The following is a 7,916-nucleotide window of genomic DNA, read 5'->3' as shown; positions in this document are numbered from 1 at the left end:
ATGAGTGATTAAAAGAAGTGAAATATGTAGTTATATAGTATATAAAAGTACAATGTAAGAGCTGCAACAGCTGGTTCGAAAATGACGACCTCGCGTGACCTCTCTGTACTAAAGCCTCTTATTCTTCACTTTATCCCAGCCAACTTTTATTCAACAACTACTTGTTGTGCTATGATTTGGGAGAGTTTTTAGGCAGCCAGCTGCATTATTTCAAAAACATAATATCAATAAAAGTGCTTTTTTTTTCAGGCGATCCTGAATATTTTCAATTTGAGCTGTGTAATATCTTCATGCACTATATTAACCAGCAACATATACACAATATTTACCCATCTGAACAATCTCAAAGTGTTATCTGATTATAGCATCAAAAATTATTAAAATAGACCTTGTAGTTACAGAACTGTGGTCTCCTTAGTATGGGTATGCCATTTTCGAGCAGAGGCCTACAAATGGGGCCCGAGTTTAAGAGGTTAAGTGTAGGTGATGAGACACAGCAGGGTTCGATCAGGGGCGGGGCAGATAATCACAAAGGCGGGAAACAGACATGGACAGGAAGTGAAGTGAACACAGGGCACAAGAGACGGGGATAGTCAAAATAAAACGGAAGAAACAACTAAACAAAACCCAAAACCTTGACAAATGTGCTAGTTATGATTTATTGTATTTGATAAACCAACTTCTCACCCTTTTTGTCACATTTTTCAAAATATCTGTTCCTTGTTGCAGCCTTCTGTAAACTCTGACCAAGGTTTGGCACTTGTGTAGCTGGCTAACCTCTGGTCTTCACATCTGGGAGGAGTTTTGCATTGCATTATTTTTCTTAATTGTAATGGTCATTTTTTACGTATATATTTCTACTCAGTATATTGTATTCATGCATAAGTAATTTTTGCTCTGAACTTCACCGTGTGTCTGTTGTGCAAAAGACGAATTCTCCCTCTCTGCTCACAAAGATAACTAACTGTGTTGTATGAGAATGTTCCATGCCAAGGCCTTTGGGCCGCTTGTTTTGGTTGCTGACTGTTTGTCATTGTTGTTCCTATCAGTCTCAGACCAAAAGTCTGGGACTGAAATGTCTGTAACATTGGCCATCGGCCCCCACCTTTGCTCATTCTGTATAAAGAAAGTTTGTTCATTTTTTTCGTGGTTCTTCCTCACTGAGACTTTACGCATTCTGTTGTGATGATTGAACCTTCTTAGTATTATGTATTTCAGCATTAAAAGAGTCAGGCAAAGCGGGTATAGGACTTTTTTCCAAGAATAAATGAAAAATCTTGAGGCCAGAAAAATTACCACAGTGTACTTTATTGAATGAATTTTGGTAGTTTGTGTTGCATTAGATTCAAATAAAAATTTACAAAAATCCCATATATACAAAAATGTAATTTTGAACATGTTTATCACTCTTGATTTATTTTTACAATAAAATGTACTTTTTCCCCATTGAAAGAATTTTTAGCACTTCAGACTTTCATCACACAATGCAACTTACTGAAAAGACCAATTTTTTTTTGTCTTAAACATTTGTATCTTTTTTAAATACACCACATACACCACATTTATCATTTTTTTCTCTGTAGTATATCGTCATAGTTAACCACCATCATGGTGGCATCACACCTCTAAAGACACCCTTCACAGTCAGAACTCAAAAAGAGAGGAATGTTCTTTTTTAGCGTGTACACTTTGCATACATTTATTTACAGATAAGCTTTTAAGTTGATCAGTTCACTATCTGTGGTATCCATGTTTAACCATCGCTCTAAACAGACATCTGTACAGAATGATTATACAAGTGTGACTGGAATCCCAGCCGTATCCACCTGCTGGTTACTGTGCTTCTACTAAAGCTGAGTTATCTCATCTCTAACTGGTGCACGGATCTTGTTCTGACCATCCAAACTAAATAGTAATTTCTTCTGGTTACACAGCCGTGAGCTGAGAGTGAAGAAGTGTACTCCTCTGTTGTGTTTGGCTGGTATATCCAGACCTCTACAGCAGAGCTTTGATTCGTTACAGCTGGTGAACAGACAGCCTCGGGGCCAAGACGCTAACAAGAAACACGGCCTGTTCACATCTCAGAGAGCTACAGAGGGCAGAAGAACACGATACATTGCAGCTTTGTGCTGGAGTGGTCATTGCTAAATCCCACTGTGGACAGCCACATGTCTCCTCAGACAGACCTCACACCTAAATGACAGAGTGGTCTGTGTTCAGAGCCTTTCAGAAAGACACATGAGCATTACAAAAATGATTAATATGAGTGTTTTGTGAACTGCCGAAGCTTTGGTAAAGTTTAGGAATCTTAAACTATTTGGCTACGGTTCTGATTGATGTGGGGCACGTCCTTCCTGACAGCCTGGTCACACTTGCATCAAATACCAACACTTGGACAGTGGCCCTCGGCGTCTTCATACCTGCAAACTTTCTGACCGCCAGGCTTTCAATTAACTCCAATGTAAACCCATCCGCCTCATTATTCACAGCAACCGACTTAGAAGAGAAAAATAGTCCGCTAAGGGTGAACTGAAGGGGAAGGTGGATGGGTCAAACGAAGGACTTTCACCTGCCTCTGTCCTGTATGAAACCAAAAGTTTAATGATTTTTACTGACGACATTATGTCACGTGATGTTTTGTCACGTGACATCACTGAGTCACGTCCTGATGTTTGTAGCTTCAGTAACATAACAAACATACTTTTTTAACCCAAACATTGCCTAAACCTCACCTTTTCACAATGCTGACCACGTGTTACTGTGTCACAATACTACACATAAGACTGGCCAAGCAGGAAAATATGACAAGTGGGGATGAGATTGCGTTCTTACACATGTGAGAAGAATTCTAAAGGTGGGATAGAATGGATCATGACACGAATTAAGGCATTCTATGATCACACTTATTTGTTATAAATGTTTTGAACGTAGTTGTTTGATGTATAATGGTTTTGATACCACATTATAAATGTATTATGTCCCTGATGTTTGTACCCTGGTGTTCCTTCTGACAGTTACTGAAATTAAGCACAAGGAATTTTTGAATAACCTTTACTTTGGCTGTCTTAGTTTGTAGGCTATAACACCGCAGGATGAAGAAGTGCAGCTAAAACCAGCTGAGGCATAAACGGAAGCATTTTCCTTCAGTGACAAAGACACAACGGGAATGTAATGGGAAATGGTGGGATCCTCTACAGTGCGCATTCATTTCTTTACAGCTACAGCACTGTCACAACTGATGCCTGGATTCACAACCAAACACAATCACCAGTCAGCCATGTTTCCTTCAGCTGGACACAAAGCTTTTCATTTGAGAGGATGGAGGACCGAAGTCGATACACCCTCCCTATTGGACAACGGCTCAGTCCTAGTATAAGCACAGTAACTGCTGTTGACACATTATTATTGAATAGTGTAAAAAGAACACACACACAAATCCCCCCCCCCCCCCCCCCCCCAAGGCAAACAAAACATAGAAAGCAGCTTTTAAGAGTTATGAGTAGAGTGAGCGACGGGGTCTGTCGATGTGTCATGTCCTATTTTGTGATTCACATCCTGCAGTGAGCAGAATACCCACCACCAATCAGAAGATGAGGAACATTAATAGAGGATTCACCTCTCTATGACAGAGCCTCTTTTTTACAGTGAGATTAAACACATCTTGAGGCAGACCAAAGCCCTCCTTCTTAAATGGCTCTTTTTTTAATATACTTAGCTCTACTGAAAGAAATATTAACCCAAGGGCCAGATTCATGAAAAACTGTGCATGGGAGTTCAGTGCTGACATGTGTGTTCATGATTCATGACCAATTAAAATGCAGAAAGAGAATTCTTATTGACAGATTCAAACGATTTCAAATGAAAATGAATGAATGAGTGAAACCACTTTAATGAGATGGAAATTTTTTCATCTGGAAAATTAGTACATAATGGAAATTCAAGTTAAAAAAACAATTTGCAATTTCAGCTTGGCACGTCTGCATTATGTTTGTGTTTAGCTTTGTTACGGAAGCATTGAGAGACAAGTGAGATAAACAATTCTGGTGATCCATTTTCTAAGTCATTTCTCTCCTGTGTTTATGACTTGAAGAACTATAGTGAAAAAAAGATTTCGCAAGGATAATCATTTTAAGTTTCCATAATTTGTCTTTTCATCAAACAGATGAGAGAAAGTTTTGCCAGGTGAGTGTATTTTGTTGTGATACTTATTTTGTCCACAAGAGACTGAAGTGCCTCCATGTTCTGAGGACTAAAAGCATTCATGTTTTCTTCCAGTTGTTTTTATTTCTCCATGCACTCTAAACTCAAGGTGCATACATTGTGTGTTAAAGAAAACATAAATGCTTTGAGTCCTATTTAGAACATGGGGTGGTGGTGCACTTCAGCCTCCTATGGCAACAAACTCTTTTTTGTAACTTCTTTTCCCCAGAGGAAAATAAATAATAATATTTTTTTTCACCTGGCAGTCCCCACCTGAAGAAACTTAGAAAAGTCATCCTGCCAAAACTTTTTTTTCACCAGTTCTTAAGTTATAGACACATTCAGATCAGACTTTGAAAATGGATTAACAGAGTTATTTCCTCTCACTTGCCTCTCAGGGCTTCCGTACATTGGGAGTACACTGAATATGATTTGTTAATGGAAATTTTGGGAAATTGTATTTTCAGTGTTATTGTCTTCCTTACAAAAACAGGGACCTGTGTATCTCCTGCGTTACAGAAGAAAATACATTCTGTCTATGAAACAAACTGAGGTAGCTTTATGTTAAGTAGGTATCAGTACACATCATATACGGTGTACTGATTATCATTGTGATCCGGTGTAGATGGCTACATCGGATTTAGGAAACACTTCAAATAAACTTCCATAAGATGCTTTGGCATCCCCAGATAATATAATGCTGCATTTACACAGAGTAGGCTACAAAGAAGGAATGGCCTTCTTAACCTTCAATCATACTTTCTCATGAAGATTCTTTCCAGGTATTGTTTCCGTTTAGCAACTGTCTGTCAAACAAACTGAACATTTATTGCATGAACTTTTGAAAGTAGTTTTTTTCACAACCAGAATGCTGGCAGATACAGTACACCCGTGAGGACCTCTGCTGGTGAATTAATACAGATAGCTTTTCTGCTGTCGTAATTCCACTAAAGATAAGTCATTGTGAAACCTGTGCTTTTTCCACTTGGACAGTTAAATAAAACATCATGTCTACCTTACCCACAATGCACCTCGACCACTGACAGTTCATTCGGAAATTCAGATGCCAGTACCAGTACCTGTGCCCTAAAAGTGATACCGATACCAATAGAGTACTTCATTCGATACCCATTCGATGCACTGCACAAGCGATTAGCGCTGATAATGCCGTCCCGTGTTGTTGCCGAAGTGTAAATGAATCCCTAGTAATGCTAGTAGAGGCTAATGTATCCTGCAGCTTCTAACCTGCAGCAGAGATGAGCAATGGGCTACGGAGTTCTGGTAAACTCACTTCTTTCTAACTCCACACATCCAGATATTGAACTTGTAGTCTTCGGCCCCAACCAACGCTGACTGAAGTGACATGACATGAGGCAATTTATCCAATTTCATATAGCTTCCCCTGGCGCCACATAATGCTTTATATAACTTATTTTCACTTGTAGGCGACTCCCCAAGTCTTGTAGACTTTGACGTGTAAAATTTAAAAAATGAACCCAAAGCTCAAAATTAAGTAAAAGGAATAAAATAAAATAAAAATGTCAAAACAAGAGAAACAACCATTTTTGTTATAGATAACAAAAATGTTATCTATAAACTGCTCAGTGCAGTCAAACAATACACTAATGAGAACTCACACACACAGTAGTGTAACAACAAGGCAAATTAATAAGCCATACAGTATGTATTTCAGTGTGACTTAAGTGTGACTTAAGGTTCAATATACTGAAAGAATAAGACACTTGAAAACATGATAATTTAACGTAAAATTACCATCACAAACTTAAAGAACCATACCACTGTTTTTGAAAATTTTAGCTCTAACTACACATTATTCATATTTTTACAACCATTTTCAGATGCAAGCTGTATATTGAATTGATAGATGTTTGAATGTATTTTGCCCACAGTTACAGGCCTCCATTGGTTTCCATTCACAATATGAAACCGTTATTAAAAGTAGATCGATTTAAAAGGTCTGCACTCCAATACCTTACAACAATAACTTTGACAATGATGACTATAGATGACGTTCACTTGATTACAAAAGTGAAGCAAGAATTTATACCATATAACGCTCTGGAACACTAGAAAAAGCAGCTTGGTTTTCAAAATGATTGGCTGTGACATCAATAAGATATGGCTAAAACATGCAAAACTGCTGGTATGGTCTGTTCACAAGCATAAAAATATGTTGAAATCCTTCTATTGGACTTTTCCCCCACCAACAAAATACAATTATCGTAAAAACTAACATAAGCATTTTAAAGGTGTATCTAATAAGAAAACCGCAAATAATAGCTGGAACATTCCCATATTTGCTGGGAAAGTGGATCATGTAAACACATCCATCTGGTTCTCTCCGTGGTCTACATATTCTGTATACTTTACTACACACAAATCCTCTGTTTAGTGATATATTTTCAACCAAAAGAATAAGATGATCAAGTTTATTTAAGTTTTGGACATTATCTATAATTACTTGCAACAGAATTAAGACTTCATACACAAAATGAAGGACCAGCTGAGGTGAGAACAGCTCAGTGCACCTGGGGCTGCTTTGGTTAAGCAGGATGAAAAGGTTTACAGTCTCATGCCATGATTATCCCATTAACTCGTTTTGTGCTTTTCTCTCCTCTTGCCATCCTTAGAAAAAAAGACATTGCACTTGTGACGGATATTAAGAAATCTGGAAACCTTTCTTTTGTGCAGACATTTAAAAATGCAAAGACACACTGTTACCATCTTCCATCTTCTACCATCTTCCCAGCATTCCCTGAAGTCCCGCTGGTTGGGTTGGGAGTGTGTAAATGGTGCAGCTCTCCATTGTTTGCAGTCTCTAGTTGTCTCTTTGCACTCTGATTCAAATCACTGGGGACGTCCGAGGGTTTGTTTTCATACACACAGCATGTTGAAAAGGACACCGTGACAATTTGACTACTGGCTTTCATCATCAGTGGGGCCTGGCTTATAGACAATGTTCTGTCTGAACAACACTTTGAACAGAACTCATGGCATGGATAGTCATGGTCCCTAGAAGATGACTTTAGCAACCTTCTGACCCTTGATTTCAAGACACCATTCAGTGAAGAATGTGATTTGACTAACATTTTGATTCATCAAAGTATTTTGAAAACAAATGTCTGGATTTTAATGAAATTTTAAAAATGTGATGTTTTCACCAGAGATCTTAATGTTGCCACTGACAGGAACTTTACAACTTTAGTCTTGTACCATCATCATCTGCTCCTGTCCTTCCCTGATCCAGGACATCCATACCACGCTGCTGATCTGATGGAACCTGAACATAAACTTTATGAACAGTATGGGATGATTGTTCAAAATATGAACTCAGTGGATGACAGGATGGTTGTCATTTTATGATCTACAGGTTGTCAGTCAGAGCCACAGCTGAGCTAAAAGACACCAAATCGTTTTAAGTACTCTCCCTTCCTTTCCTCCCTCTGTAAAGTTTATATCTGTGCAACCATTTTATCCAAAGTTAGCACTGTCCCCTTGTTTCTCTCCCTTTGACTTGTTGGTAGTAGTTAGTCTGGGTCTATTTTGGTACAGGATTACCAATATGTAGTGTCATCACACATGAAAAGTGTCAAACAACATGAATAACATGACGTGTCATTTTTATATCTTTTGGCCACCAGTTACAGACCCCCCCTCCCATTCCATGAGCAGGAAGAAACATTGTGCCTTCATTC

The sequence above is a fragment of the Anarrhichthys ocellatus genome, unplaced genomic scaffold, assembly GCF_004355925.1.
Source record: "Anarrhichthys ocellatus isolate YVR2014 unplaced genomic scaffold, GSC_Weel_1.0 scaffold85, whole genome shotgun sequence".
Taxonomy (NCBI): Eukaryota; Metazoa; Chordata; class Actinopteri; order Perciformes; family Anarhichadidae; genus Anarrhichthys; species Anarrhichthys ocellatus.
This window is presented reverse-complemented; position numbering follows the sequence as displayed.